This window comes from Cibotium barometz, chromosome 8, assembly GCF_041138505.1.
Source record: "Cibotium barometz isolate CiBa-2024 chromosome 8, ASM4113850v1, whole genome shotgun sequence".
NCBI lineage: Eukaryota > Viridiplantae > Streptophyta > Polypodiopsida > Cyatheales > Cibotiaceae > Cibotium > Cibotium barometz.
This window is the reverse complement of record NC_141053.1, coordinates 11,825,191-11,836,891: the sequence shown is the minus strand read 5'-3', so window position 1 is coordinate 11,836,891 and position 11,701 is coordinate 11,825,191. Positions and strand designations below refer to the sequence as shown.

At 37.8% G+C, this 11,701-nt stretch overlaps 1 pseudogene; it reads right to left on the bottom strand.

Moving 5' to 3' along the window:
* Positions 1–200: 200 nt before the first annotated feature.
* The window catches only part of LOC147635899 (uncharacterized), a 146,142-nt pseudogene continuing 134,641 nt past the window's right edge, over positions 201–11,701 (bottom strand).

Below are 11,701 nucleotides of genomic sequence, written 5' to 3'. Positions count from 1 at the left end.
TATTCTAGTGCCCCCATGACACATCCATTTCCTAAAGTCATTCAGTGCGCTACCACCAACTCTGGTTGTGAGACCGATTGTACTTAATTCCCACATGACTACAACACCTACTATCGGGGTACCAATAGGACACACACCTTATGATACACATTTAGCTCCACCTAGATTTAGACCAACGTATCCTCATGCAGTGCCATGTGTTACACTTGCAGTTGTTGCACCTGTTGTGCCACCACAGACCCAGTTGCTTTTGTGCACAAGCCCACTACAGACCCAGTTGCTTTTGCGCACAAGCCCTAGAAAGAGCAACAGTTGAGAGCATAATGTCTGTTATGAGAGATGGGGGGGTCGACATAGCTATTGAAAGGCCGTCCAAATAGCCAAGCTAACTGAGAGGTTCAATGTGTAATCCTATGAGACATCTAGAGGTATTTGATCAAGTGTGTGAGGCCCTAGGAGAACAAAATGAGGTTGCAAAGACTAATTCCTTTAGTTTAATATTAGACGGTAAGGCTGGGTATTGGTACATAACTCTCAAGGTCGAGTAATGCTTGAACTTCACCACTCTTAGGAGATTGTTCTTAAAGCAATTTGTGCATGAAGGAGTCTTAGAGGGTGTAGCTTCACAGCTGCACAAAGTAGAGACAGAAGAAGAGTCATCGATATGAGATTTCATTAGACAGCTCAAGCATTTGAACTCTCATTGCCTTCTGCATAAACGCTATTCGAATAATCAACTACTTGATAGATTCCATTAGGACATTTTGGAGGTCATTCGTAGGGCCTTTTAGTAGAGAGAGAAAAAGGAGCGCATCCAATCAGGAAGAAGGCAATGTTATGTTGAGAAATAGGTTATTTATTTTTTCTAAATCCAAAAACTCTTCCTTCTCATGTCAAAATGTACTCTACTTACACTTGATAGTCACTTTTCACACCCGAATGCATTAAACACACCTACACTTTTATGGGAAGTGAAACTTCTATTTGAATCCATGTATTAAATACACCTTTTTGCAAAGGAGGGAAAATTCCCCCCCTCTCAAACTTCCTCTTGGCCTTAAACAATATCTCACGCTCTTTTCATTTCCTCTACCATTTTCTGAAGCTTCAGGATTTTGTACTCCATTCCTTCTTGAAAAGATGGGTAGCAAATCTCGTTTTATATCATCCCGATTTTGCCCCACTAATGCCATCATAGATGATTCAATTCCTAGGGCAAGGAGACCAAGATCAAAAGTGTTTGCTATACTTGTATCCAACTCTCTCAATGAACAAAATCAGTGGACTGAAGTGTTGATCACCAAGGGCACATGGGTCATTATTTTATGTGCAGTCAAGGAAGAAAAGAAAGACAAGAAACAAGAATACATTTAGGGCGTCATGGAAAGGAAGAGTAAAAGACTTCAAGATAGAGACTGGAAGGACAACCATCAAGGAAGTCTTAGTGCAGCATATATATATGCATAATGAGCTTGTGCTTGAGAATCTAGATGACATAAAATTGCCCTCGCTAGACAAAATTGTAAGTAAATCTATCGCTTTGTCAATCTTTCATTTTCTCATAATGGTCTAATGAACTATGTAAACTGTCCTCGTCTATGGTTGCAGATGTGTACCCCTCATCATATGAGGAGTGGGAGCCAGTTCAGTGCATCATTAGAATTATGAATGTGGTTTACGCACGCACTGGTCGGCTACAGTATGAGGGAAGGACCAAAAAAAGCCTTGTAGATACAGGAATCTTTTTCTATGATCATTTCTACCATCTGCTACAAGAAACACAATCGGCCACTTGGAAAAGCTACCTTTGCAAGCTGAGTGGAACTACATGGATTGGTATATCCCACACCCCTCAGTAATGGAGTCAGCAAAGAGTAAGCTCTTCAAGGATGTGCAACGCTCCCTACGAGGGAGCATTCTAACTCGTGTAGTAAAATTTATTGTTTACTTACCAATTACTGTGTTTGTGGAACTTTTTAGCTTATTTCAGGTGAAGATAGCGAGGACCATGCTTGTTTGCAAAGATTTGGACACATTCCTCTTAGCAAGGCTTCTTTGATAAGGGATGGCTGAGTAAAGTTTTTGACGATATCCAATTTAACATTGCACCTGGAGATAGTAGTTGCGAAGTACATGATTGCAACTCAAACTTTTATCTTGTCCTTCTGGTATAGCAGGTCCCGTTACAATGGATCAGGAAGCCGCAAGTGCAATGGACGACAAAGTCATAGACATTGAAGTGATTGATGAAGCTTCAACACTGGTGATAATTGTTTCTATACAAGGAAAATGTAATTTACACAACAGCCTACGGAAGGATAGATTCATTCACAATAGAAGAAAGGAGCGACTAATACAATAATGTAAAGAATTGGGTAACACAGTCAAGATCATTCCTACTTGACAATACCCACTCCAATGTACTCTTTTGACATAATTAATCAAGTCTATCTTGTTAATGACACTCCTACTTGACATTACAAATTTGAATGTACTCTTTTACCATAATTAATCAAGAGCCTTTTGTTCGATGCAGTACTTTCAAAAAATAATACAATGTATACTATTTTCCAAGACATATTGCTTAAGTGAGAATAGAACAGTTGAAAACATTACATTACAAAAAAGGATTTCTCATTACATAATCTTGTACATAGTCTTTTGATTTGTACAATCCATCTAAATATGGAATCAATTGTTCTTCCAAATAAACATTATCTGCATTACCTTCGAAAGGAAAGGGTGATATCCATGTTTCCATGGGATTGTACGTAGCCTTCTCAGGGGTATCATCAATTAATAATGTATTTGTTGGACTATATGGGCGTTGGATATCCACATAGCACTTCATAAGTAAGGGTACCCCACGTTTGTTGGGATGAAAAACACATGGGTCGATGTAACAGTGCCTTTGGTCATATGCGAAATACAATTCTGTTTCCTCAATCTTAGATTCTCTCAAAACTAGCATGACAAGAGGCCTCAAATTATGCGTCATCATTGAGGACCATATGGCCAATCTAAAGTGCTTAGTTACAAAGTTGATAAATTGATACAGTTTGGGCCTTAGCATGACATGCATTTCTCCGACTTTGTAATTCCCTATAGCACTTGGTCCAAAGCTCTTGGGCTATCTTTTGAGCAGCAATCCATTAACATCCAAGATAATAAGCCTCCTCGATGTCTGGAACCATTATTGACATGATTCTAATCAGTCTGAATATGATTGAAGCTTATAATCATTGTTAAGGGACAAAAACAGCTAATAGAAATAATTCTTAAAATTGAGTTGGTTACATTACATCAGGTAAATTAGGCTTGGGATCTTCATCAAGCTTGGGATCCTCACTAGCCTTGGCATCCTCACTAGCCTTGGCATCCTCATCAGACTTAGGTTCTTCATTGTTTGCCTCCCTACTAGGTCCTGCCTCGGACTCTGCAGTGTGCTTCTCGTCTGTTTTCTCTTCAGGCTTCGGCTTTGCCTCTTCAACTTGCTCTACCTCATCGGCCTTGGGATGTTCAATGTTAACCTCCACATTGGACCTTGGCTCTGCCTCTATGTGCTCAGAGGGCTTTGCCTCATCTCCTACAACGCCTGAAGGAGCACCTCGACGTCTGCAGGATCGGGGAATTCTGACTGGTTCTCCTCGGATGTCTCTGTGCTATTCTTTAATATTAATCGTATCATGGTCACTCTGGACCACTCTACATAGTTACTATTATAATTCTGTAATACGGTCTGAAAAAACAAAATTCACAATGTCAAACCGCAAATCTAGCTAAATCAATGTCCACCCAATGATTCTTCCACTTACCTTGGACATGAAGGGATTCATGGAGAAGAGACTCTGGAGAATATATTCTACATGTATCATCGATCTCCATCCACAAGAGTGTGAGTCTCTTTGCTTGGGCACTTAAACACGCTTGACCTTTGATTTGTACAGTTCATTGTCTCCATATAGGGAACCAAGAACATGAAGAAGCCTTTTTATACACCTGCATAATAAATATTGAACAAGCCCAGTTGATTCAATTTGAACAAGCCAAACTAATTTTGGATGATAAGCATATAACATCTTTTGCTAAGACCAAAGAAGTAAATCTTGTGGATCTTGGGGAGGATCCTAAACCTGTCTACATAAGAAATGACCTCAACTTAGATAAGGAAAAAGAACTCGTAGATCTTTGTAGAGAGTTCAAGGACATCTTTGCATGGATATACATAGATATGAAAGGAGTTCCCCCTCAAGTAATCAAGTATATCATCCCCATTGCTAGGCCTGTCCAACAAAGAAAGTGACCAAGGAACCTTAGGTATATAGATCAAGTCTAGGAGGAGCTAGAGTATTTTTATCTTAGTGGAATGTTTGTACAAAATTGAACATACCAAATGGGCATCTATCATTTTTTTTGTTTTGTAAAAGAGTCTAAAGGTAAGAGTTTGCATTGACCCCGAAAAGAATGACAAGCTAAGAGTTTGTGTTAATACCAAAAAGGTCAATAAAACCACTATCAAGGATCAATGTATTTTATCTTTCATCAGATATGTACTAGAATGTAAAGTAGACAAAGAAGTCTATAGTTTTTTGGACCACTTTTGTGTGCATATATAGCCATTCGAACTAAGCAATGCCCTCGGGGAATTCCAAAGGTTGATGAGCAGTACATTCAAATAATACTGAGGAAGCTCCTAGAAGTATTTGTGGACAATATCAACATAAATTACTCATGGAAGGAGCATCTCAAGTGTCTTAGGATGGTCTTAAAGATATGTAGATTTTATAGGATCTTTGAAATGTCGAATTTGGATGTGTGATAGTGTAATCCTACTAAGGACATATTGTTTCAAAATAGGGCATCTTTATTGATAATAGCATAGTCAGACTATCATACTTATGCATGTTTAATTTACACTTGATGTGTTTCTTCTTATAGGGTTGTGTTTCACACGTGAATATAAATGACAAGAAATGGTGGTATGTCATACAAGTCGCTCCTCATTCTCAAAGAGAATTTTTCAAGATAGGGATGTTGAAGAGCTCATGGACAAAGTGTCAGTCGAAAATGAACATGCTGAGGATCAAGAACAAGATGGATAAGGGAGATGCCACCAACTAATTAAGATGAAGGTGTCTATATCCAAGATAATGAGGAAGGAATTAATTTCGAGCAGCATGATGATGATGATGTTGAATCTATTGCTAGTGAGATAGATATTTTTGTTGACCTTGCAATGGGACATATGGATCTTGACATAGACCAGTTTAGCATGTATGGATTTGATAGAAGATGTAAGAGATATTGGGCCAAGCTCACCCTAATTCATTAAACAATTGCTCAATTTGCCAGTCTTGATTTAGTTCATATTTGATTGTATTACAATACATTTTGTGCTTCTTCTGTTGTGATATTGGGATATTTTCAACTCTCAAGAATGCTCTTTGCAATGCCAGGATTTTTGTTTCCTAGTACGTTGTGGCCATACATGAGGGTAGGCAAAGGAGGAGGAAATCATAGGGGTAGGAGTCAGCACTGTGTGATAATAGGCTGGCCGTTGTGCTCTACATAGAATCTTACCCCATGCAAAAATTAAACCTTTTTTTCCCCAATGATTTTCCTCTCCAAATTTCTAAATTCCATAAACTTTTTTGTTGTTGCTCTATTAACACCATTTTAAGCAAGCACACCCGCATGCTTATGTCTTCACTGTCATTGACCTAAAGTTTTTAAGAGCCTCCCAAGTTTGGCAAGTGTAGCATTAGAGCATCAACACAACAACTTCCAAGACACAATAACGGAAGAAGGCAACGATGGAACACTTAGCGCTCAGGCCACGTCGCCAATGCTTGGGAAAGCAAAGCATAATTCAAACTTGTTTTAGACTTTAGTAGTAAAAATTGATAATGGGATAATGGATTGGCTTGCCTTTGTTAATGAGCTGATCGATGAGGTAATCATGGAACTTCAAAGTCGATGCTTGAAGACGTTGGCGAACCACCACCCAAGTCCCTTAGTTGTTGTGCCTCCTTCGCTGCTTATATCCTTATCCATCCACTAATCTACAAAAAAAGGATTGAAGGAACAGTATCAGGTTTGTGTTCTTGCTCTCATAGTGCAAAGTCTAAACAGTACATTATCCATTATCCATAGCTTACAAAAATGTAAGAAACTGACCTATCATAGTGCAGAGTCTAAACAATATATTATCCATTATCCATATCTTAACAAAAACTTAAGAAACTGACCTATCAAATGGAAGAGTGTAGGTACTTAGAAGGGGGTGTGCACACTGCATGCCAGGCAGCGCTGAGGGGAGTCAAGAGTCTAGATTCCCAAACCTGCAAGCAAGAAGAAGCACCAATTTCCAAAGTGGTTAGGTGCAAGGAGGGTAAATTATGATAGGTTGATACCCTATAGGCATGCCGCATGAGGAGATCCGCATAAGCCTTAACTTCAATGGCTGGTAAAATTAGTAATTTTGATTAGAAAAACATATAATTTAATTAATCAATTATATATATATATCCCTTCATGTGCAAGTTTTGAAATTTCCAACATTCACTGTGAAAGGCACATCTTTTTTGAAACATTTCTAGCAATATCTCTCATAGATCCTTATACTTCCACAGGCAAGTCAAATTGTACGTGGCCCAGGGCTTTGCAACCTTAAAAAATAAACACTAGTCCTACTCCCTCCTGAGCCACCTCCTGCGATTTCCTCGTCCTTCACCTACCCTCGAGTCTTCCTCCTCCTCTGCTTGGCTGTGGTGGGATGAGAGAGAGATAGTCTTGGTGGTATATTGCATCCTCCTCCTCTACATGGCTATAATAGATATCCTTTACAAAAGTACAGAGGCACAATGTTTTGTGATAAGAATAGACAGGTAATCTTTCCACTCTATATGTTTGGACTTATAGCCATGATGATCCATTTTAAAAATGAGACTTCCAAAGGAGAGGAGCTTGAATAACCACAAATCAAAGAGGAAACCCTAGAGACCCTTCCTTATTCTATCAATTGTAATGATGAAGATATCTACTTGGTTTTCTAATAAGGAGAAAATGATGAGCACTGGTTAAAGTACGTCAAAGCCATGGAAACCCATATTGGATTTCAGAGAGTAGGAGAGGAAAATGACATTTCTCTATCCACATCAACACTATCAAGAGATGATAAAGGGGATGGGAAATGTCTACAAACATGATAAGGAAGCATCTAGTATAATACACTACGTGGCCCATGAATCTTTGTACTCCCTTAGAATTTTCTAATGGGGATCATTTTACGATTAGTCTGACTATGCTATTATCAATAAAGATGCCCTATTTTGAAACAATATGTCCTAGGATTACACTATCCAACTTTGACATTTCAGAGATCCTATAAAATCTACATATCTTTAAGATCATCCTAAGACACTTGAGATTCTCCTTCCATGAGGAATTTATGTTGATATTGTCCATAAATACTTCTAGGAGCTTCCTCAGTATTATTTGAATGTACTGCTCACATCAACCTTTGGAATTCCCCGAGAAGGGCATTGCTTAGTTTGAATGGCATTACTATATATTTTATAAATATATTTATGCTTAGTCCGGAGCAAACGGCAATGTACCATGCAAGTCTTGCTTTGGCGGCTCAAAAGCAAGGAAATTCCTCTCTGCACCACAAAATGAAAATGGAGAACTACTAATACAAGAACCAGAGAAATATGAAGTATGGAAAAAGTTACATATGGCCGTTCCTAATCGAAGCAATGGAGGAAAGACTAGAGTAGCAAAAGCAAATGTTTGGATTGCTCTTGACAAATTGGCAGTGCTTTTGCAGAAGATGACATTTGGACCAGATGATTCCAAGGAGTTTAAGGAGGTGATTGGTATATTCTATGCATCAGTTGTTGTAGCCTAGACTTCAAGTAGTATAACACATTACATGGTAAGTGTGACATTACCAATTAATTTATATGGTTTTAGAGACTAACTATGATTATGTTGTTTATTGATGTAGCATATATTGCATGCTCATGGTCCTTACTTTGCAAATGAAGGAAGTTTAGCGATATGGTCTACACAAGGCATGGAGAGATCTCATTGGCAAGCACGATGTACTTTCCAAAAGATAATTTCTCATGGAGGTGGAATCTATGATGTCAATCCAATGAAACAATTACTTCTATGGTGGTATAGAAAGACAGTAATAAGGTTAGAGGAGAAGAAACCTATGTCCAATGGATCACAGGGAATACACAGAGTCATATATGAGGTTAGAAAGGCACAATTTGAGAATTCATCAGGTAAAGAGAAACATGCTGAATGGTTGAGAACTCAAGAATGAGAGGGAAGCAAGTGGAAAACCTGAGAGTCAAGTGTTTCAAATGAGCAAATGCAAGTTGAAACTCTGTAATTTTTTATTGATGCAAGTATTACTCTACTAAACCAAAAATGGATTTCACATAGAGCTTATAAACCAATGTGATATATCACCCATAATCTCACTAACTATAACCATAATATTAAATGATTTTATGTGTGAGAGTATATGCATACTTGTGTGTGAACAGTTGTGTTATTTTTAAACTTGACTAAACTACTACTTATAAGTGCTTATAAGTGGAGAGACATTTATATTTTATAGTCTTCTAGCTTTCAAGGCATGGCATGCACCAAGCAAACTGCTAAGAGGAACCCTACTAAGACTCCCCCAACATAGCCCCAGGTCAATATACCAACGAAGACTTATAGTGTGAGTGCACTCAATCTGACAATCCAGGAGACACTACTACAGGTACAACGCATTCACATTCGCCACGTCATAAGAAGCATAGATGGAAACCAAGCACTGCTGCTCTTTGAGAAATAAGGAAGTATCAAAAAAGTACAAACTTAATCATACCGAGGGCGCCATTTGCAAGACTGGTGAGAGAGATATTGCAAGATCTCGAGTGAATGTCTCGTAATAGGTTGGTTCTATGCAAGACTTAGTTCTACAGTCAACAATGTGCAGCGATGGTCAGCCCAAGCATTGCTAGCTCTTCAAGAAACAGCCGAGGTATATTCGGTGGACCTCATGCATGATGGTCAGTTATAGCAGCTATTCATGCGAAGCCCATCACTCTTATGGACAAGGATTTGAGACTTGTACTACGAAGGATTCGTAATAATGGTGATGCCTTCAGTTTGAACTTGGATAATATGATTTGAATAAATCATATGATGCGTTGTAAACCTGTGTTTCAATGTACTTGTAATCTATGAGAAGTGTTTTTAATACAAGTACAATTTGATGTTTCTTTCTCAATATTGGGTGTTATTATCTTTTTCTCTCGTATAGTTTTTCAAGTTTATTGAAAGCATTATTTTTTTGTTCACAGGCCTCATATTATGGATTTAGGATTTTTTCACACAACATGTATGCATGAAAGACTATAAGTGTATAATATTTCAATGAATTTAGAAAGTTATCTTTACTAAAAAAATTACTCTAAAAATATAGTAATAATATAGAAAGTTTGTGATAGCCTGAAGGGCTATCACAAACGTCAGCTGATCTGGACTCACCCCTTCCTCTTGCATCTGTCTGTGCGACTGTAGAGCTCTTTCTCCTTGGCCCTGCTCAACATTGCATTGCATTCTTTTGAAACATGCATGGGGCATCAAGAATGATGTATCAATCATGTCTTCAAAGGTGATGTGCATATATCCTGTACGTATCTGAGATGATGATAATAATACAGCTGGATTAAACAATGGGAGCTTGTAGCAAGCATGAAAGTCTTTCGTTCAGCTGCAAACGAGAGAGAGAGAGAGAGAGAGAGAGAGAGAGAGAGAGATGATACAAAGAAACACTAAGAGATGATATGGCAAGGATCAAACACTAGCAGTTTATGGACAAAGAAACAGAGTAACAGGGAGGATAAGGTAAAATGACGGAGGGATTCATTCATCAAAATGAGGTGTGGAGGCTCTTCTTGCTGCAAACATGGGAAATGTAGACGCCCTAACATGGCTCATCCCAACAACCAGTTTCAAGTTTGTCCTCAGATTGTAATGCTAGATTGGCACCATCCCTAGCACGCTCCAATGCAAATCTCCCTGAGCCCCTTCACACGTGCCCGATCTTTAAGGAGTCTTTTAGCTTGTTGGCAAGCTCTTGGCCTGATAAACATTCTTAGCTTGTAAACAAAACAATCATTTATGTTAGAATTATCTATAATGCATAGGGACTGCCAGATCCGATCATTGTAAGCAGGTCATACTTGTATTTGAGCAGCCATGATCTATCATGCCTGACTGCTGACCAAACTCACATCATTCCTTCGCCTCTCCTAACAACATAATCCACAAGATCCTGTGTGTGGAAGATGCCATTTCTCAAGCTTCTTTGCAGGAGAAAGCTTTTTCTGTGGGTGCTTGCGATCTCCTCAAATAGGTGGGCATACTTCCTGCTTGTGCTCTTGCCAGGCTTCCTTTCATGACCTTTCTGTCTAGAGTTTGGTGCACACTCCTACAGCCCAAAATCAGCATAATTCATTGACATCAAAATATATGCAATAGACTGCTTGGGCTGTAGTTTCACTGCATAATCAAATGCATGTTTTGCCAGCTCTTGTAAGATTCCTCCCCCACCCCCTTTTTGATGTCTAGTATCTTCCCCTGTAATCAATCCCTCTTCAGAAATTTAAAGACCTTGTTTCTAACTATTTTAACCTAGAGAGAGAAAATATTCTAGAGAGAGAATATTCAGATTTTGAATATTTTTAGATAGAAAAATATCTCTTATAATTAAGATGAATTTCCCTGAAACAGAAATTCAAAAAGAATTTTCTAATGTGCAATTGGAATTAATTGGAAATGTGTATAAAGGACCTTAGCCTAAGGGTCTAGAATTTCAGAAATTTTTGGATTATGGTCCAATTAAGGTTCCTATGGGCCAATAACATCAATCCATGTGTAGGGAGGAGATAAATCCAATTTGTAAAAGAAGATACCCAAAAATGAGTAAATGCTCACATAAGATGAAGAGTTAAAAATGTACAAGGTTTATTAGTAAAAAACTATGAGCAATATTAAAAATATGAGATATTTTGGGTATCCAAAAATGAGTAAATGCTCACATAAGATGAAGAGTTGAAAATGTACAAGGTTTATTAGTAAAAAACTATGAGCAATATTAAAAATATGAGATATTTTGGGTATAATAATTCCATTTTGACACGTATGTAAGGAAGGGGAGTTCTTTAAAGGAGGTGCATATTTCACATAAGATGAAGAGTTGAAAATGTACAAGGTTTATTAGTAAAAAAAACTATGACACATATGTAAGGAAGAGGAGTTCTTTAAAGAAGATGCATATTTCACATAAGATGAAGAGTTGAAAATGTACAAGGTTTATTAGTAAAAAACTATGAGCAATATTAAAAATATGAGATATTTGGGTATAATGATTCCATTTTGACACATATGTAAGGAAGGGGAGTTATTTAAAGGAGGTGCATATTTCACATGCTTGAATGAGTTTTAAACTCATAAAAATTGAGATATTTCATCTCTCCTCTCTCCTCATTCAAGTCTAGTTCCAAAAAGTTAGCTTAACTGACCTAAAAATGGTCAAAAATTGACCAAACTGATTTGGAAAATTCTTGAATCAGTTTGTTTGGTTAGGAGCTCAATTTTTCTTATAAATAGAAGCCTACCCCTT